Source organism: Mauremys reevesii, linkage group 2 (genome assembly GCF_016161935.1).
Source record: "Mauremys reevesii isolate NIE-2019 linkage group 2, ASM1616193v1, whole genome shotgun sequence".
NCBI classification, from domain to species: Eukaryota; Metazoa; Chordata; order Testudines; family Geoemydidae; genus Mauremys; species Mauremys reevesii.
The window spans coordinates 246,763,874-246,786,225 of record NC_052624.1 but is presented as its reverse complement, the minus strand read 5'-3'; the positions used below and the strand labels follow the sequence as shown (position 1 = coordinate 246,786,225).

Genomic DNA, 22,352 nt, shown 5'->3' with positions numbered 1-22,352 from the left:
ATGGTGACTGTGAAATGCTCAGGAAGATTAGAGAGCCTAAAAACCACAAAACGTAAAAACAATGGGGGATTTCAACTATCGTCATGTTGATTGGGAACATGTCAGGAAGGGATGCAAAGATAAAATGTGTAGACATTACTGACTGCTTCTTGGAGCAGCTAGTCCTGGAACCCCCAAGAGGAGAGGCAATTCTTGATTTAGTACTCGGTGGTGCACAGGCTGTGGTCCAAGAGGTGAATATAGCTGAACCATTCAGTAATAGTGACCATAACGTAATTAAATTTAACATCCTAGTAGGGGGAAAATAGCAAAGAAACCTACCACAGTAGCATTTAACTTCAAGAAGGGCAACTACATAAAAATGAGGAGGCCAGTTAAACACATATTAAAAGGAACAGTCACAAGAGTGAAGTGCCTGCAAGGTGCATAGAAACTTTTTAAAAACAGCATTATAGAGGCTCAGACTAAATGTATATCCCAAATTATAAAAAAAAAAAAGTAAGAGGCCCAAAAGAAAAATGCCGCCATGGCTAAACAACAGAGTAGAAGAGGTGGTTAGAGACAAACATTGGAAGTCAAACCCTACTGAGGAAAATAGAAAGGAGCATAAACGCTGGCAAGTCAGTGTAAAAGTATAATTAGGCAGGCTAAATGTAACCCCTGCCAAACATAAGGGCCATACACTCCAGTGGGACAGAAATTAACGTCCTGGCCCCCAGAATAGAACTATAGAGACTCAGACAAGAAGAGCAGACTGACCACCGCCCTGATTCAAGCAGACTCTGCTCAATAACCTATCTGACGCACTGGGGCACCAGCTCACAGGTGTATTCACAGAAGTGTCATATGTAAGGCACAGGAGGTAACTGTCTTGCTTAAGGTTTTGTCTGCACTGGTACTTTTGTCAATTGCACTGTGAAAAAACACACAAGTTTCACTGACAAAAGCAACGATATAGACAGTGCTATGTCGGCAGGAGAGGAAAAAATGACTGTCACGCCACAGGTAATATATATCCATGCTTAATTTTAGCTTTGAGTTTATCAACTTATAGTATGATACTTACCTTTTATTTATTCTTTTAATTTCCATAACTTGCCAGTAAAATCCACTCTGCTGTGAGAAAACCTGCCATTGGCCTTGAATACCATCAAGTGGGAATAATCACAGGGTAGCTGCCTTGGACAGAAACTAGTAAGAACAGAAATAGACAATGACCTGACTTGATGAAAAGTGTCAATCTCCTGTCCTGAATAATGCTGCAAGGAGGCTTGTAAGGAGAGGCCTGGACCTGGATCCAAATCTTGCAAAAGCCCTTATCTTTATAAAGGATTGAAGTATAATCTTTCCCCCACAAACTGGATTTTGTAGCTTGAGCCCATCTATATTTTTTAGTGAGGCTAAATTTTGTGACAAACCAGCATCTTTAGCACTGGGTTGGGAAGATGAGATTTTAATAAGAAAGCACATGCACAGGTGTGCACATACAGAGTGGGTATTTTAAGAAGAAGCTTGTTGATCTTGTTGTAAAGCTGCTGAGGTAGCTTCCAGTCACCAGCTGAACTGGTGTTCTGTAGCTGTTACTATAGAAAAGAGGTGTGTTTCCTGAACTGCGTGTTAGGAGGAAAGCAAAGAATTTGGCTTGTGTTGGGTCTCTGAAAGGTAATTCAGAGGGTATCAAAAGGAAGGTATTTCACCCACAAATAAGGGCCTGACCATAATGGTTTCTAAACCGCATGGATCCCTAATATGAAAGAGAAGCAGTGACCTTAAGAAGTGCCTTTCCACTGACTTCAGTGGAATTGCACTGGCATGCACCATGACTGAGTTTGGCATATTAGCCTCCAGGAAACGAACATACAGCAGTCATACAAAGACTGGGACAAACTCAGAAAAGCCTGTATGGAGAAACACAATTACAAGAGGCACTGAGCCAGAAAACGTCCCACATTTCAAGCCATTGTCTTGCCAGCCAGCCACAGATTCTCACCACACGAGAAGTGAAAAGAATGCGCCTATGAAGGGTGTGATGATAGTTCTGTATTTATACTGCAGTCTGAGAAATATTTACTCAGATGAGCAAGACTATGCAGAGGAACACCCTTTGCAAAGTGTGTGTGTGTGGCTTGCAGTGTGGAAAATGCTAATGTTGTGAGGGTGAGTAAGGAAGTGTAGGAAAAAGGTGAGGCTGTACAATTCTGCATGAGAATGATAGCCATTCAGGAAATAGATAAAACATATAAGGTCCTTTATTATTTGTAGGAAACACAATATGGACCCTTCACTGGGCTCCCCAACTGGAAACGTCAAACTGTTTCACCTGAGGACTGGTTTTGACCAGCTAAAAGCTGAACCAGATGGTTTGGTTTGTTTGACATAGGGAAATTCCCAAGTGGCATAAGACCAATGTAGTTAACTGTACACACCTCCCTCCTTGTGCGGAGGCAAAGCCTCGGTATAAGGAGCATGTTGGTGATGAGACAAGGGGAGAAGGCACAGCTGGAATACCACTATTCTCCAATGTCCTTGGCTACCAGAGCAGTCCCTTGGTGAGATGCTGTATTTAGGTACAATTTAGAGCAGTCCTGAGTCTGCTGTAAATTGCACTGGAGCTGAATCAGCACTTAACTAGCCCAAGAATATGGCATAAAAGCACCATTGTTGCAGCTCTGGCACACAGAGTGCTGGCACAACTGAGGATCTGGCCCTTTAACTTCACTCTCCTTCAGCCAAATAAGATTGCTGCTTCCACTCCTTACTCACAAATTACATCATTGGGAAGTAATGGGCCTGGCATTTCTTGGAGACCACTTTAAGCTCCTGACAGGATTCTACATGTGCATATTTTTGAGGGGAAAGTAAAATAAAGCTACAAAGAGTCCTGTTGCACCTTATAGACTAACAGATGTATTGGAGCATAAGCTTTCGTGGGTGGGTATTCACCCACTTCATCAGATGCATAAAGCTGCTTCACAATTTTATATTAATAAATTTAAGAAACTATGCTAATCTACATTTTGCTTCAGCCCCAAAATCTGGAATTTCCTTGAGACTTCCAGCCCCATCTCAGAGGTCTGCGGCAGTGACTCTGATGCCCATACCTTGTTATTATTTTATTGTAACACCTGAAGCTGTACTAGGTGTTTCACAGGAAACAACTGACGACATAATCATGGATTAGATGTAGAAAAAATGAACAGAAGGTGCTGAACATTAGGGAAGGGATGAGGCAAGGAAGGATCAGGGTTAGAACAATACGATTACGTGCCTAGCTGACTTAGATATATACACCTTATGGTGTTCTCTGGAGGTTTTTAAAATATAGACGTATAGTAGATAAAAATGTAGGATGTTCATACTCTTGACTAGCATACTGAGATCATCACACAACAACTACATATTTTCAGGAGGGATTTAAGTAAACAGAGGATGGTGGCTGTGGTGGGTGGTGGAACAAAGTAAAGAGTGCATCCTTGCATCCGAAGAAGTGGGTATTCACCCACGAAAGCTCATGCTGCAAAACGTCTGTTAGTCTATAAGGTGCCACAGGATTCTTTGCTGCTTTTACAGAACCAGACTAACACGGGCTACCCCTCTGATACTTGACATCCTTGCATAGGGACTGGAGTACCCCCACTACTTGGTCTTCCAAACTCCCAGCTCCCTCTCCTCACAGAGCTGAGTAAACTGGTTCCAATAAGTTAACTGATGTAAGCTTTTACTACAAACTTGAACTAAACTTTTGAGGTTTGGAAAGTTATATTTAACTTTTTCACTCACTTCAGCTCTTCCTGATCCTGGCTGGGACAGGAAGCAGAAGTGCCAGTATAAAGCAAGAAAGGCTGTTTTTGCAGTATTTCCAACCCAATTAGCAGTAGGAAGTATCAGAAATTTTGAGAGCAAGCTCATGTGGTTAACTTTTCTCTTTTATTATTTTTGAAATTGCATGCCTACTTTCAGACTTCAGGTGGGACTGGGAGCACTTTGGCAGATTCAAGAAGTGAGGACAATTGAGGTAAACACCCAGATTTTGGGAGCTTATCTGACAAGACTCTCTGAATTTGTGAGTTCACCCACCACTACTGAATTCCTCATCATGTTCCTTATATTGCAAAATCTTTGGGGAAAAAATTGTGTCTGCCTATATGCTTGGACAGCACCAATCACATTGTGGGTGCTATCAGAAAAGGAAAAAAAATGGTCATGAAAATAAACCAGAAATTATTTGCAAATAATCAACTGCTGGTGCACTCTAAAGATTCTGATAGATCCATTGGGCTAAAGATCAAATCACCCCACCCCCACCAGCAGTTTCCCCAAAAGAAAAGCAGTTCCCTGCATTTCTCCAAAATAAAGATAAAGTCAATTCTTCCCACTCTCCTTCTGTGACTTTGTTCAGGCTGATGAGAAAACATTTACTCACAGTAAGGCTACAATTTCGGCACAGAAATTTTTACTAAAATTACTCAAGGCAGAAGGGTGGAAAAATGATAATTCATGTAAAAGGGAAGAAGAGTTGGATAGCGAGCCCATCCTGCACTCACCCCACAGTGGCAGCTTCTGTCCTGCAGGGCTGAGCTTGGGTCCCCACTCTTAGGGATCCTACCTGCTGTATGGGGTTGAAGTGGCACTCAGCTTTGGCCCATCCGGCTCACTGTAGACGGAAACAGAGGAGCAAATGGGCCAAATTTGAGTGTCATTGTGAACTGGTGGACAGGATTGCAGTGCCACTTAAGTTTGGCCCATCCACTGCGACCCCTGTGCTCCAAGTAACAACACCACTTGGTTTGGGCACATAATCAAATGTGATTTCACAGCCATTTCCAAGATTTTATGGACTTTATTCAAATTCACACTTTCCATGACCTCCATGACATAAGCGTAGCCTGACCCATCAGAGAGTGAGAGAACATGTCTAAACTTAGTCTAGATGCAATAAATTGACTGCCGAGCGCTCTCCCATCGATGCTGGTACTCCACCAGGGCAAGAGGCGCAGGCAGAGTCGACGGGGGAGCGTCAGCTGTTGATTTACCGCAGTGAAGACAGCGCGGTAAGTAGATCTAAGTACGTTGACTTCAGCTACGTTATTCACATAGCTGAAGTTGCGTCATTTAGATCAATCCCCAACCCCCCGTGTAGACCAGGCCTATAATTCCCTGGGTCTTTGTTCACCTTTTTAAAGATAGGAGCTATGTTTGCCCTTCTCCAGTCCTCTGAGACTGCATCCTTCCTCCAGGAGTTCTCAAAGATAATTGCAAATGGTTCTGAGATTGCTTCAGCTAGTTCTTTAAGTACCATAGCGTGAATTTCATCAGGACCTGCTGACTTGAACACTTCTAACTTACCTAAATATTCTTTAGCCTCTTCTTTCCCTGTTTTGGCTTGTTCAGTCCTCCTTGTTGTTAATATTAATTGTGCTGAGTATCTGTTTTTTAGTGAAGACTGCAGCAGAAAAGGCACGAAACACCTCCGTTTTCTCGATGTCATCCATTATTACTTCTCCTTCACTGCTAAGTAGAGGCCCTACACCAGGGGTAGGCAATCTATGGCACGCATGCCGAAGGCGGCACTCGAGCTGATTTTCAGTGGCACTCACGCTGCCCGGGTCCTGGTCACCAGTCCGGGAGGCTCTGCATTTTAATTTAATTTAAATGAAGCTTCTTAAACATTTTAAAAACCTTATTTACTTTACATACAACAATAGTTTAGTTATATATTATAGACTTATGGAAAGAGACCTACTAAAAACATTAAAATGTATTACCGGCACATGAAACCTTAAATTAGAGTGAATAAATGAAGACTCGGCACACCACTTCTGAAAGGTTGCCGACCCCTGACCTACACTTTACTTCAACTTTCTCTTGCTCTTAATGTACTAATAGATCCTCTTATTGTCTTTTATGTCCCTTGCTAGGTGTAACTCATTTGAGCCTTAGCCTTTCTGATTTTGTTCCTACATGCTTGTACTATTCTTTTGTACTCCTCCTTAGCAATTTGTCCATGTTTCCACTTTTTTGTAGGATTCCTTTTTGATTTTCAGGTCATTAAAGAGCTCCTGATGGAGCTCTTACTATTGGCCTCTTACTATTCTTTCTATCTTCTCTTCGCTTTGGGATAGTTTGCAGTTGTGCCTTTAATATTGTCTCCTTAGAAACTGCCAGCTCCCCGAACTCCTATTTCCCTTATATTTTCTTCCCATGGGACCTTACTTACCAGTTCTCTGAGTTTGTTAAAATTGGCTTTTTTGATGTCCATTGTCCTTATTCTGGTGCTCTCCCTCCTTCCTTTCCTTAGAATCATGAAATCTATAATTTCATGATCACTTTCACCCAAATTGCCTTCCACCTTCAGATTCACTACCAATTCCTCCCTGTTGATCAGAATAAAGTCTAAAACAGCTGTGACCCTGATTACTTCCTCCACTTCCTGGAACAAAAAGTTGTCTCCACTACATTTAAAGAACTTGTTGGAAATTTTGTGTTTTGCCACATTACTTTTTCTGCAGATGTCTAGATAGTTGTGTTTTGGATATTTCTGTTATTTGTTCAAGAACTGCCTCATCCACCTCTTTTTTCCTGATTTGGTGATCTATAACAAACCCCCTACCATGACATCATTCCTATTTTTTACCTCTTTTATCTTTATCCAGAGACTCTCAACTGGCCTGCCACTCACTTCCTTCTGAACCTCAGAACAAGTGTATATATTCTTGATGTATAGTGCAACACCTCCTCCTTTTTTACCCTGCCTGCCCTTCCTGATCAAGCTATACCCCTCTATACCAGTATTCCAGTCATGAGACTTATCCTAGTCTCTGTGATGCCAATTGTCACAAATTAGCTTATGTACTGATACTTCCAGTTCTTCCTGTTTATACTCCTTGCATTTGTGTAAGATGTTAAGTAGATACCTTCACTGATTTCCCTCTCGTTCTCCTGTGACCCTACTGTAATTTTCCTTATTCCCCCAACATCTAACCCCCTGTTGAGGTCACCTTTTTTATACTTACCTGTGTGCCCCTTTTGAACCTAGTTTAAAGCCCTCCTTACTAAGTTGGTGAGTAGGTGTGCAAAGATGGTGTTCCCTTCTTGGTCAGGTAGACCCCATCTCTTCCCAGATCTTCTTTCCAGAACTGCATCTCATGCTCAAGGAACCCAAACCCCTTATGTTGACACTATCTGCACAGCCATGGATGTGCATGTCCTTGCCTAGGCCCTTACCCTCAACTGGGAGGATGAATGAGAACATATCTTGCACTCTTGACTCCTTCGCCCTTGCTCTCAGAGCCCTGTAGTCATTTCTGATCTGCTCATGGTCAGACCTGACAGTATCATTAGTGCCCACAGGGATAAACAGCATGGGGTAGTGATCAGAGAGACCAATGAGCCTTGAGAACCAGGGCCGGCTCCAGGCACCAGCCGACCAAGCACGTGCTTGGGGCGGCACCTTCTAAGGGGTGGCCAATCTTGGGGTGATGGGACAGCGCTCCATTTTTTTGTTTTGTTTTGTTTTGGCAGGGCAGTGCTCGGGTATTTTTTTTTTGGTTCGGCGGAGTGGCGCTCAGGAGTTTTTGTTTTTGTTTTGGTGGGGCAGCGCTGGGTGGTGGGTTGTTTCGGCGGGGCAGTGCTCAGGGGTTTGTGTTTTTGTTTCGGCAGGGCGGCGCTTGGGGTGGGTTGTTTCGGTGGGGCAGCGCTGTGGGGCGGGTTGTTTTGGCCGGGCAGTGCTCAGGGGTTTGGGGTTTTGTTTCGGCGGGGCGGCACTCAAGGAGGGTTGTTTCGGCGGGGCAGCACTCGGGGGGTTTGTTTTTGTTTCGGCGGGGCAGCGCTCGGGGTTTTTTGGTTTTTTTTTTTGCTTGGGGCGGCAAAAAAGTTAGAGCCGGCCCTGTTCAGAACCTTTCTGTAATGTCTCAGACACTGGCTCCAGGCTGGCAGCACACCTTTCAGGACATCATGTCAGGTCGGCCCGATGGATGCCTCCATTCCCCTAAGAAGCTAGACCCCGACCACCAGTACTCTCCATCTCCTCCTCTTGGGTGAGGTGGCTCCTCCTCTTAGCCACATGGGTCTGCTCCTCACCTCCTCTTGCCAGTACAGCATACCAGTTTTTCACCTCAATGGATCTGGGTGGAGGATGGAGCACTGTCTACTGTCTGAGGTGGCCAGCAGTCAGTCTCCTCCCCATAAAGTAGCCAGTTCTCCTTCCTTCTCTGGTGCTACTGTAGTCATCTGGAGTTGGCTAGCATCCCCCATCCCTGATCTCTCCATGTGCATCCTGTTGATGAAGTCCTCGAGTTCCCAGATGCTACGCAGACAAGCTGCTTCCTCCTGCAGCTCTGTAATCTACTTCCTGAGGGACTCCACCAAGAGACACCTCTTACCCCTGGTGGTTCCCCCAGCTTGCCTTTTATTGGTGAGGATATGCAGGCCACATTCCCAATAAGTCCCAATTAGGGTCTGGGTGGAAGCCTCCAGGATCAAGATGCCTGTCTGGCAGGGGGGCCGCACATGTGCAGGCAGAGAAAGGGTAAGCAGTGGTGTTGGCAACATGCTGTTTTCCTCCATGGCAGGTTCTTCCTTGTCATGTACCTGCAAGTTAAGTAAACCAAAAGCACACAACCCTACCTCCCTGCCTTCCTCCACTGGCACACTCAGCTGGCTAATTCCTTAGTCTCCCAGCTGCCTTTGTCTCACCAGCCACATGCCTTATTAACACTTATTAAGCTACCTCACATGGTTGTTGTGAATATTAATGAATGCCTTTACTGCTCTTTGAAGATGGAGATGGATGTAAGTCCTTTGTATGATAACCAGTGTAGTTCCAATTTAAGATAGAAAGTTTCATATTTTTTTGCCAATGCTTAAGAATTATTTTAATGTGATGGAAAGATTTCAGTCTCTGAAGCAGAAAACAGCAAAACAAAGGCAGATTTTTATAACTACACTTAGGCCTGGTCTACATTACAGAGTTAGGTTGATGTAAGGCAGCTTAAGTTGACCTAACTCTGTATGCTCCCACCAATGTAAGTGGCCTACTACATCAACTTAATAACTCCACCTCCACGAGAGGCACAGTGCTTAGGTTGATGTAGTTAGGGTGACGCAGTGTCAGTGTTGACACTATGTTACATCGCCTGTTGGCTGTCAGCCCCACGCAGGGCTCAGTGCACTGGCACTGACAGCCTGAGTGTGTTACCAGTTATACACTTATCTGCTCATTTTCCTGGATGATTACTGTGGTTGCAGGTAAAATCACAGTACATGCATGTGCATAAACCTAAAGAAATCTTGCCCCTAGCATGTTAAACTATATAGAATAGGCATTTTAAAGCAAAGAAGAAAAAAAAATCTCCTAAATCAAATTGAAATAGTAGGTCCAGAACAATGACCTTAACTTTAGTTTGTCTTTTCTAGCACTCTATGGAAAATAATGGGTTTGCCTTGAAAGCTATGCCTAGAGTGTGCTGAAGGTGTGGCTTTCAAAGGGGTTAATTTAAAACCATTTTGCAAGAGTTTTAACTGAAGTCTTGCCTGAGGATATTAGAAATCTCTTGCTCTAATTGATGTCTTTAGGCCTATTGTAATCAAGGAGATGGCCTTTAAAAGGTACAGAAACTGGTATTATTTGGCATTTAAGGATCGTACTTTGTAATTATGACTATGGTAGCCTAGAACTACTCCAAAGGGTATATTCTTGCAAAAAGCAACTCTATGTATACACAAGAAAGTTTCTAAAACTATCAGTGGGTGTGGTTGCAAATGGACTGAGTGCTGCGCAAGCAAGAGTTAATGGAGGCTTTCCCCAATTTTAGCTTCCATATCTTTAGGTTTGGGTAGTTTAACTTAATTGTGTGCACGTCACACATACATACACCCTCTAGATGTGTGTTATATGATGAGCTGGTGTGATATAATGCCTGAATACCAATAAAACAACATGGCCTTAATACCACACCAGATTGAATTCTATATTTGTACATATTTTAGAGAAAAGCAGTTTTAAGCATTTTTGATCCTATTCTGTTGGAGCAGGTTCTGCAGCACAGGGGGAAGTGGGGAAGGGAGGCAGGAGTGAAAAAATGTTACCCAGAAACATGCAGAGAGCACACACCCCACCCCCACCAGAGCACTCACATCCATAGGTGCCAGCTTCCTATTTTCACCAGGGCTGCTTAACCCCCACTCCACCCTTTCCCCCAAGGCCCCACCCTGCTTCTTCCCACGCCTGCTCTGCCCAGTTCCGCCCCCTCCCCTGAGCATGCCCCATCCCCGCTTGTCTCCCCTCCCCCGCAGCACCTCATGCACACCACAGAACCAGGGCCGATGGGGGTGGGGGGGGAAGCCAGTACAAATTACCGGGGCCCGGTGGTCCAGAAGGCTTCCCCAGCTTCCCCGGCCCTGTTTAGCCGGTCCACCCTTGCTGGGGAGCCCAAAAATTTTTTTTCACCAGGGTCTGAACCCGCTCTTGGCAGCCCTGCCCAGAACAGCTGATTACTGTGGGTGGGAGGCGCTGGGAGGGAGGGGGAGCAGTTGATCAGTGGGGATGCTTGTGGACCAGAGGCACTGGTGGGGAGGGGGAGAGCTGGCTGCTGGTGGGTGCTAAGCACCCACCATGCAGCACCACCCTCTCCCTCTCCTACCCCACTCATGTGGGCACGGGGAAAGCGAGAAACCCAGGATGGAGCCAAGCCAAGACTCAAGCCAGAGGAGCAGATTCTTGGAACCTTCAGACACTGATAATGTCAAACTGCTTTCTACAGCGTTTTGCTCTGAATATTCTTTCCTTTCTGCTGATTGGCTGTTTGCATCAATCACCTTCCTCCCCATTTCCCCCCTCAAGTCTCTTCACATAAGCCTCACTCTCCTCTGTACTCCATAGGCCTCGTTATCACTCCCTCCATACTCTCCCCATCTTTCCTTCCTATCCCCCCTCCCATTGTTTTTCCTTTATGTTAATCCCTTCCTGGTGCCCCTTCTTTCACATCCTTGCTGTGTACCACATATAATACAATGTAAAATAAACCGAATCCTACCCCAAAATGACAAAACCTACAAAAACTAAACAAGGAAATCATAGCTCTACCATGAAGCTTGCAAACCATCACTGTTTGTTCTCCCTGTGTGTTATATCCCTTTCCCCCATCCTGTGTTTATCTCATCTATTTAGATTGTAAGTGATTCGGGGCAGAGACTGTCTCTCACTGTGTGTTTATACAGCACCTAGCACAAGGAGACCCTAATTTTGTTTGAGGTCTCTAGGCGCTATCCTAATAAAACAAATAACAATTCTGATCTGACCTGATTTATACACTGGCGACTCAATGCAAATGACATTGTAGGATTTCATATTTTTTGTTATTTCATGACTTATAATTGTGCAATAGAATTTGCAATTACTTTGAAGGTGCTACACCCTGATTTACACAGGTGAGAGGAAAATCACGTTCGTCGCTGGTACTCTTTTGTATCCCTCAACATACAAAGCCAAGTTTCCTTGGGCTCATGAGTCTAGCTACAAGAACAAACAGCAAGAAGGTTTCCTTTCATGACCTTCTTTGTTGTTTGCATATCATGGGCTTTCCTGCTGGTAGAGCAATTTTTTTAAACTGAATCACCATAAAAATAACTAGAGAACAGAAGAACAGCCATACAAGGTCAGACTAATTGAGCTAATGAATAGAGCTAGCTAAATAGTACAAAAAGATCTTTTAATATTTATGTGACTAAATGTGCTGAGTTCTCTGCTGTTATTTGTGGAATTTGTAATTATTTAGATGACCAAGAGTTTATTCATGAAAACACCTGGAGCCAAAGATTAACAAATTTTAGCATAAATACTTGTCCCCCCCCATTTTTTTCCACTGGGAAAGTGTTTTTGATAGTCATCAGTTCAAAATGTTGTATTACTAATCAGGGAGAATGATCCTACTTAATTTAGGTGACCAGTGACACTCCATGTGAAAAGTCACAAAAAACTGGGAACAGCCCCAGAGACTTAAGTGTCTTTGCATAAACTATTCAGTTATTACTTATGAATAACAAATACAATCACAGAAATAAGTCTGTGAATGACTCATGTACAAGAATAGGCCAAAATTCGTTGGACAAATATTTCATAACAACAAATAATTTAAGCAGCTCTAAAAATAACGTTGGGTTTTTCCTTATGGGAAGTTAAAAAAAGGGAATAAAAAGATCAGAGAAGGCTGGATTGTAACCTTACAATTCAGCCCAAATAAGGGCAGTGCATAGCTGTGGTGCCCCAGCAGCAGACCATGAACCAGACCATGACTGAATCACAATCTGATACTTCCCCTATGAAGCTCCACCAGCTTTTCTGCTAGTGCATCTTCCCCCATCTGCCCCAGCTCCAAGGTGCTGGCTGGTACATTTGAGGGCAGAGCTCATAAGCCCAGCAACAGCTTCTCCTCTCCCCATCTTGGCTCCGGTTTAAGTCACCCATGCAGGGAGTAAGGGAACTCCTTTTACCCTCTTACTCCACTCTATAGGCATCAAAGAGGGCTCATGACTGAGCCCAAAATTTGCAAACCTGTGAAGTACCTGTGGGTTCTTCCACTCTCTGATCTGCTTAAATTATTTAACACCTATATCTCATTTGGTCTTTTTTTTCCTCTGTGTTTAGTGTCCCTTTCCCCATGGGACCAATGTAACTGTTTTTGAAAGTACAGTGTCCTCAGTGCCATCGTTTTAGAAAATGAAGTGGTCTAAGAATTCACCTTGTTGTTTGTAATCTGCAATATCTCGCTTTTTGAATATTCTTCTTGCCCGGCTCCACTGTTAACCTGTTTCTTTCAACAATCTCTGCCCTAAACTTCCTGTAATACATTCAGACTTACTAAGATTCAATCTATTGTGTGGCACCATACTAAATCCATTCCTGAAATCCAGATAAATCATGTCTACCGCCAATTCAGTAATGTACCCCCAAGAATTCAAGCAAATTTATCAGACATGATTTTCTTTTATCAATCCACGGAGAGTGACCTTTAATAAATTAGATATAACTGAGTTCCTTATTGGTTGATACAGATATTGAATGAAAGAGTAATATGCAACAGATCTACAAACACGCCCCAGCCTGATTTCCCCCTTTTAATGTGCTCCAGTCGATGTCTGGGCAGAAGAACTCTCATTATGATTACTCTGCCCCTTGAAAACTCCCACTGAACTCATTAAGATTTGGTGTAGAAAAGATAAATGGATAGAGAGCTGGTTTTAGACACGGTGGGCCAGATTCTGATCTCAGTTATGCTGTTATAAATCTAATATATCTCCATTGATTTCAGCAGAATTAGTCTGGATTTAAAAAAAATTCGTGAGATCAGATTCTGCTCTACTGGTTTCAACAGGAGAATTAACTTAAATTACAAAGTGAAAATTCGGAACTATGCAGCCTGACCCAAAGCTCACTGAAGTCATTGAGATTCTTCCACTTGAGTTCCGTGGTCTTTGGATCAAATCAGGGCTTGAATCCAGCTAGAACACACCGGAACACCATTCTGGCACTATTTTGTTAAGGACTCAAGCAAAGGAGCAAAGCTATATATGGGCAAATCCTCAGCTAGTGTAAATCAGCATAACTCCACTGACTGGTATGGAGTTATGCTGATTTATATCAACCAAATATCTGGTCCATAATTTTATTTTAGAGGGAAAAAAACATTGAAAATATCACTATGGTTTCTTACTAAGCATTGTTGACTATGGGTAATATATTCAGTACATAAGAACATAACATAAGAACATAAGAATGGCCATACTGGGTCAGACCAAAGGTCCCTCCAGCCCAGTATCCTGTTTTCCGACAGTGGCCAATGCCAGGTGCCCCAGAGGGAGTGAACCTAACAGGTAATGATCATGTGATTTCTCTCCTGCTATCCATCTCCACCCTCTGACAAACAGAGGCTAGGGACACCGTTCCTTACCCATCCTGGCCCATAGCCATTAATGGACTTAACCACCATGAATTTATCTAGTTCTCTTTTAAACCCTGTTACAGTCCTAGCCTTTGCAACCTCCTCAGGCAAGGAGTTCCACACGTTGACTGTGTGCTGTGTGAAGAAGAACTTCCTTTTATTTGTTTTAAACCTGCTGCCTATTAATTTCATTTGGTGGCCCCTAGTTCTTATATTATGGGAACAAGTAAATAACTTTTCCTTATTCACTTTCTCCACACCATTTATGATTTTATATACCTCTATCACATACTCTCTTAGTCTCTTCTTTTCCAAGCTGAAAAGTCCTAGCCTCTTTAATCTCTCCTCATATGGGACCCGTTCCAAACCCGTAATCATTTTAATTGCCCTTTTCTGAACTTTTTCTAATGCCAAGTATGTCTTTTCTGAGATGAGGAGACCACATCTTTACACAGTATTTGAGATGTGGGTGTACCATGGATTTTTATAAGGGCAATAAGATAGTCTCCATCTTATTCTCTATCCCTTTTTGAATGATTCCTAACATCCTGTTTGCTTTTTTGACCACCTCTGCACACTGCGTGGATGTCTTCAGAGAACTATTCATGATGACTCCAAGATCTCTTTCCTGATTAGTTGTAGCTAAATTAGCCCCCATCATATTGTATGTATAGTTTGGGTTATTTTTTCCAATGTGCATTACTTTACATTTATCCACATTAAATTTCATTTGCCCTTTTGTTGCCCGATCACTTAGTTTTGTGAGATCTTTCTGAAGTTCTTCACAGTCTGCTTTGGTCTTAACTCTCTTGAGCAGTTTAGAATCATCTGCAAACTTTGCCACCTCACTGTTTACCCCTTTCTCCAGATCATTTATGTATGTTGACTACATGATGTCTCATGGATTGCACAGAGGTTTGTGTTATTATGCTTATTCTATATACATCAGGTCCAAGTGACTAGAAGACCTAACTTGATATGATGCAAAAAATGTAGTCAGGTCATGGAACTGGGACACAGAAGACTTGAACTCTGTTCCTGGCTCTGCCATGAATTTGTGTGAGCTTAAGTAAGTCCTTTAGACCTTAGGGAAATGGGACAGAAATCAACTGTAAAACCTTGGAGATCTACAAATGAAAAGCACCATATAAGTACAAAGAATTATTAGTTGTATTTTTCCACCACTATGATACAAAATAAAACCCCAATCCTGCAATTAGCTCAGCATCAGATGACTGTCCCGTTAAGTCTGTGGTTTTTAGGGCCTAGTAGTTATTAATTTAAGTTCCTAGGCTCACCTTTTGAAGGTGTTGTGCAGGTTTCCATTGAGGACAAGTATTGAAAGATCAGATATGGAGTGGTTGTTTTGTGAAAAGTGTTCACCCAAAGATGATACAGTGTTTTTGTCTTTTATCATTTTTCATCTGAGAGCTTAGTGATTGTCTGATTCACCACATAGTTATTTTGGGGGCATTTAGTGCACTGGACGAGGTACACCACATGTTGTGATAGGCATGCGTAGGACCTATGAATCTTCAAAAGGTGTTCGGGGGGGTGTATTTATCATTGTAGCAGTGAAAATATGTCTGCAGGTTTTGCATCTGTTGTTCTGGCATGATCACTCCATATCTGATCTTCCAAAACTCATCCTCAAAGGAAACCTGCACACCACCTTCAAAAGATAAGCCTGGGAACTTGAATTAATAACTGTTACACACCAACAATCATGGACTTAACGGGGAGACTGTTTTCATGGCTCATTACAACAATTTATAACACACCACCTGACTGCTACCCTTAACTGCCCACTTCAAACCCTTTATGCATTATCTAACCCCCAATTGCCCACTTCATTTCAAGTGACTGCCTCCAACATAAATTACTCCTTCTTCTTAACAACCAGTCCTAACTTATATTTAGCTCAGATATTCTGCTTCCTTCTCCAGACCTGAAGAAGAGCTCTGTGTAGCTCGAAAACTTATAACTTCCACCAACAGAAGTTGGTCCAATAAAACATATTAACTCACCTACCTTGTATTTCTCATACACAAGCTTTGCAGTCACAGCAAAACTGACTAGATTTGAAAAACCTTTATGCAGCTGCTTTAAAATAACTTCTCCATGCATTAGAATGTTGCGATTTTCAAATCCAATATCTTGGGGCAGCAACAACTGCTTTACATCATTAGAAAGCCAGGATTCACAGCTCCCTCAGGTAGGTATTTCTAACTCTGATGGGTCAGAGCTAGAAATATTAGCCTTATAACTGTCACTGGTCAAGGACTGAAATGTATCTGTCCTGGATCAGCATAATTTGGGGGATGGGGAAAGAAGGGAATTCCATATTTAAAAGGGAAAGAAGGAAACAATTTGTGACAGGTTTTTTTTTTAATGCTGGCTGTTTGAAAGCAGCTCAGAGGTTTGGAATGTTAGAAGTAGTCCCAGCAGAAATGGATTAGTGGGCAGAGTACAAGTGAAGAGGTCAAAAGGTGAAAAATAAATGCAATTTATCACATGGTTATGCAGTTTATCACCTGGTTACAGAAATTAAGGAAATCACATGGATATCATCACCTTACATGTGATGTGTGTGCACACATATAGCCTGATTCACCACTCCATTGTGTAACCTGTAGAATGGTGAACTAGACCCACACAATGCATACACTAGCCTTGCAAAATTCTGCTTGCCCGCCAGCTTATATGATTTTTGATGAGTAAGTGAAACGTCAGTGCTATTTAGAAGATCAATCCTGTTAAAGGGCGGGAGAGTAGAATTTATGCCTGGGCTGGCAGTTTTACAGAAAATATACATATATTACACATAAACACACACAGAACACGCAAAGACATCAGCATTAGAACAGACAACTTGGAAGCCAAGTTTTAGCCCAATGTGATTTAAAACCGCTGAGTGATAAATTCCAAAAAAACAAATGCCAGCAGAGCTTTAACGTTAGTGAGATTGGTGGGTGCAGTTGTCCTGGGAGAACGGCGAATCCATATTGTTATAATTGGTTGAGTGGAGGTGGTAGAGTAAACGTAACTCCTCCAAGGCAGCACTGGCACTGACAATAATTGTTAACAGATTTAGTTCCTATTCACCTCCTTCTTAATTTATCAGCATATTTTACGTTTGAGTTATTAGAAATTGCATCCTTCTTTTATTGATTCTTGACAGTTGCCAGCCAGCCTCTAATTGTTTCCAGCTCTGGAGTTTCAAAATTACTGATTTCCTTTTAGATATTTTAATCATTCATATATCTTCCTCTCCTTCCCTCCAAACCCCTTTCAACTTCCTTTGGCTTGAGAATTTCTCAGAGGAACTGTCAGTTTAGTTAACCCTCGTTGTCCTAGCCAAATACTTCTCTCTCATGGAAAGGAACCAGTCAGGGACGGCAGATATTCAGTACATTGTATGCAGTTTCCTAGCCTAATTTTAACTCATCTCTGACCACAAATACTTTGAGTTTGAGCATCTAGTACATGTTCAAGTGTGTGTTTGTGAGTGTGTATTTTTACATAAGCCAATCATTTGCTTCATTCTCTTGCTTTTATGCAGAGATGCTACTGGGGATAGATATTTGGTTCTCTTATCCCAAAGCTGCCAAAGTCACAGAGACCACTGCCTATGAGGCCAATATTGTCTCACTTATTCCTTGTTCTCCCTCATCTGTATCCATCTGTTGTCTCTTGTCTTATGTTTAGATTGTAGGCTTTTTGGGGCAGAGGCTGGCTTTTTGTTCTGTGTTTGTGCAGCGCCTAGCACAATGAGGTCCTGGTCCATGATTGGGGGTTCCTAGGTGCCACGGTAATACATATAATAAATGAGATCCACGTGGTTGCCGTAATAAGGGAACCAAAAAGGACTGAGAGTAGCTTAGCTGTGCCATGAGTTTACATCATTATGCAGGGCAGCCAAGATACAGTGCGAGAGGCTGCAGAACGGAGTGGTGAAGCCCTGAGGCGGGTAACAGGGAGTGAAGCATCATTTTGCTCTGCAAGGTGGTAGTTCTGATACCTATTTGATTGCCCACCTATATTTCAACTGCCTTTCTGGTACACAAAAGCACCCACTGTGAGGGCCCAAAAAGGAAAAACAGCAAAGAAGTTTCTGTTCTCCTCAAAAGTCTTTCTCTACCAGTACTGAGACACAAGCCATGCAGAAGGTTCTCTATGTACCTGGGCTCAGGTCAAACAGGTCCAGAGATAAAGAAAATCAAACCCCATTCCACACTAGAGCTGTCCAGAAACTGGAATCCCTGTTCTGTGGGGAATTTCTACCTTTAAAGAAAATGGTTCTGAAAAGGAATGAAAGAGCAACCTTTCCTGTGGAGAAGGAATTCCAAAATTTCAGTTCAGAAAAGTCAAAATGACATTTGGTTTTGACCTTTTCTAACATGGACAGCAGGTGAACCTCCCCGCTTTGGGGAGGCTAGGTCCTGGCCCCGCCCTTCCCCCTTCTCCTTACCTGCCGGAGCCTAAGCCCGCCGCCACCATGGCCAGAGGAGTCCTGGCTGAAACATCCTGAACCCTGAATACCAGCCTGATTTGTCCTGGGCCACCGACTGTCCCGGGCCACTGACTGGCCCAAGCACCAACCCGACCCCCGGGCCGACTCAGGCACTGGCCAGCCAAGCCTCAAGCTCCAGGCCGCAGGCCCGAGCTGAGCCCCCACTGGCTTAGGGGGAGAGGGGGAGTAAGGGCAGAGCTTTGAGGTGGAGGGTGGGTAGGGCTATGGCCTAGGATGGGGAGGCTTAACCTCCTCTGGCCTATTATACCCACCGCCCATGTTTTCTAATGTTTCTGAGGATTCACAGGCTGCTGTCAAGCCTGTCCTTCATTTATAGATCAATCACAGACCTGCTTAACTCTTCTCCTCTCTCTGAGGCAGAACAGCAGTCTCCCACCAGTCATTCCAAGGAGGCAAAAGGGAAGCTCCCAGCCTTCATGTAACCATCAGAACTAGGGTACATCTGTCTCTCTCTCTCTAGTCAACAACCCCCTCAGCTCTGTTCTTCTGTGGATTCTGTACCAAAGTATGTATTTAATTCCCTTTCCCCATGGTTCCCTACCATTCCTCCAAGGCTTCTTCCCTTGTATTTTCCCCAAGCTTCTCCCAGGCTCTTCCAAGGACTTTTGTCTAGAAAGCTCCTGTTCCCCATACCCTACCACTTCCCAGACTTCCATCTTGGCTCTCTGACCCAGCATGCTGCTTCTTAATGAACACCCTACAAGTAATTCCTGAGCCCTCCAAGTCTTCCCACACACTGAGAGGGAAGTGGCTTATAGACAGCCTCTTTCCCCAGCATTCTTTACTGAGAAGCTTGCAATTCCCAGGCAACCTGAGAACTAAAAACCCCCAAGATGTCTTTTTTTGCTCTGGAAATCAGATCAAGAGCCGTGCTGGACCCACAGCCTGTCGTAAAGGGACAGCACAACCTGTTGTTACACATAATCTCCCAAATAGATCAAAAAAATTCTCATAACATTTTCAAAATGAGACCACATTTTATATAGTACACAGCTAAATCCCAGCAGCCTTTCCCCAGAGTTAGATTTGCATACTGGCAGGGGCTAAAGTAGGGTTGTCAAACTTATTTCAGAAATACAGGATAGACCTCAGATGTCCTCAGTCTTGATCTGAGCCTTTGGGGGCGAGTCTGTTCTCCTTCCATGTCCTTTCTAGGGGTTTGCTCTTTCTCCAGCTCTGGGTGCTGCAGAGGCCTCTGGGCCTCAGGCATTGGGCTGGGCAGCCACTGCATATGGTTCAGGTTCCACATGCATCCTGGGAGCTGAGCTGAAGTCTGCAGCTGCCAGTCTCTGCCTACTGCAGCACTGCGTTTGCCACCAGGGGTGAGAGCTGAAAGAAGAGATATGGATTGGAGGAAGGCAGCAGCTGGAGGAGGCTTCACTGTAACCAGTAGGGACACCATATCAGATGTCAGTGGCGGGGCAACTTATGGTGGGGTTCCAGGGACAAAGAGGCAGCCAGGCCAAATTTGAGTAGTGTGGCAACTCCGTGTGCCAGATTGCAATGCCATTCAACTTTGGCCTTGCCATGCCAGACCAGCAATGTCACTCAGATTTGGTTTGGCTGCCCCTCCATCAGCCATCCCTCTCAAATTTGGCCCAGCTGCCCCTCTCGCTAAGTGGCCTTGTGACCCCATGCATCAGGTCAAGTGGGCAGTCAGTGGAACTTTGCAAAGTGAAATCCAGAATGCTTCTCCATCCTGGATTTCAGGTGCTAGAGCGATGCTCTGGACCACTCCGGCAGTTCTATGCCCCTGGTTGAAATACGGGATAAACGGTCTCCCCACATTGATTTAGCATGGAACAGGCAATTTTTTATTTAAATAAGAGACATCCCTTATAATATGAGACTGTTGGCAACTTTAGGTGAAGGTGTGGGGGAGGAACACAGATCCCCTTCCTCTCCTTGGTTTGAGTAAGCAGTTCTCTCCAACAGCTCCCCCTACCTCCTTGGCTAATGCCATGAGAGCGCCCCATACTGTTTCAATCTACTGTAGCCACTGCACATTGGTTGATGAATATCATTTTCATCCAAGCAGAGCCACCTGCTGGGAATTTTACAACAGGATACAGAAAGAATTGGGGATCCTTTTGTTGCACTACCAGAGACACTTAAGAGGTTGAATTTAAAATGAAAACATATTTTAAAAAGTGTTTGCTACCCTAGTCAATGCACAGGTTCTTTCACCACTCTGCCTATATTAGTTTTCCATCGCATACCACCTTGTGGTGTGGTCTTGTCACGTTTCACTAAACAAATAGAGCAGGGTCATGTCAATATTTGGATTCTAGACATGCAAGAACAGCCCAGGCATTCAGACAATGGTGTTGCTGAGTCAAGTTGGTAACAGTCTTCTCCTCTGAACCACCTCTGGGAAGTGTGGCAAGGACAAGGGGATAAGCATCCTCAGTCCTCCCCCTCCTCCCCCATGGTATACACAGACAACAGCATTCACATGTAGATGGCTCTGTTTCGTTATGGGTTTGAGTCACATCATTATGAATACAGCGTAAGAGCAGAATCAAACCTTTAGAGTTGCTTTTGGAGGACAAAAGCATAACATAGTAATGTGACAAAGCAAAAAGGGAGGATCAGAAGCAATAACCAGCTGGCCTCACAGTGTTCTTATCAATTTTACCTTGATCAGCTTTATCAGTCCCCTTCATAATCTTGAAGACCTTTGTTCTGTTAGGTCATCTCAACCGTGCCCGTCTTGCAAGGAAAAATTCAACTTCATTAGACTTTCCTTATCAGAACTCTTAGTGTGGACATCTTAGGCCAGGATCTGCTTTCAAGTAAACTGGTGTAAATCTGGAGTAAATCTACTGAAGTCAATGGATTTACTCCAGATTTACTCTGGTGTAATTGAACAGAACATAGTCCTGGCACTAATTTGGTTGTCCCATGCAACAGCCTTTCAAAGACAATATGATCCCTTTTGTACAGTGACCTGAACTGAACACAATAAACCAGATTAGGTTCAATTAGTGCCCTATGTAGTAATGATAGATCTTTAGATTTCTATTTTAGCCCTTTTCTTCTGCAGTGTGTAGTAGTACAGTACAGTAGCCCATTTGTCATTGTAACTGCAGCCATGAACAGGACAGAAGATTTAAAGGGTATTTCCACAGTAATTCCCAAATGTTCTTTCTGATCAATGTGCCTCATAACCACTCTCCTTAATTTATTAATACAAAGATTTACATTCATGCAATGTTTAAGCTGCATAGTTGAAATCTATGTATTAGCATGTTCACAAGATTAGAAGCCAATGTCACACCTTGTCAGGATCACACCCATGACCTGCACAGTCAGGCCTAATGGCTAGAAGTGGGGGGTGATGAGGCCTGGAGATAGAGAGGAGCAGATCCGAGCCGAAGTCAAGAATCAGGGCCAGAGTTCAGAAGCCAAATGCCAGAGCCAGTGGGTGAGCTGGAGACATGGTCCGGTAGCAGAGCCGGGGGTTAGAGCCAGGCATCAGAAGCTGAATGCCAGAGCCAATGGGCAGACCATCATGCAAATGGAAACATGAAGCTGAACAGTGCATTCGAGGTATCAAGAATCTGACAGATTTGGGCTGCCTGTGGGTAGCAGAATATTTCAGGGAGCCATGTCCAGCATAGCGTATTCGTCCTCGCGGGAAAGGGCATCTGCATTCCTGTTTCATGTCCCAAGTGTAGGTAACAATGAAATCAAATCTGGCAAAGAAAAGAGACCAGTGGAGATGATGTTGATAATGATTATGGGCCATTCAAAGACATTCTAAGTTCTTGTGATCAGTGAGGATCTGGACTGTGAGGTGTCTCCATTCTTTGAATGTTGTTTTAATTGTGAGTAGCTCCTTGTTCCAGATATTATAATTCTTCTCAGTGGGGTTTAGT

General features: G+C 43.5%; 1 long non-coding RNA gene across 1 annotated transcript in view; it reads right to left on the bottom strand.

Moving 5' to 3' along the window:
* Window positions 1–16,250, bottom strand: part of LOC120399086 — a 57,110-nt gene extending 40,860 nt beyond the window's left edge. Inside the window, exon 1 of the long non-coding RNA XR_005594950.1 lies at window positions 15,969–16,250. This is a non-coding gene — a long non-coding RNA (uncharacterized LOC120399086). The remainder of the gene's footprint in view (window positions 1–15,968) is intronic.
* Between the last annotated feature and the right edge of the window lie 6,102 nt (window positions 16,251–22,352).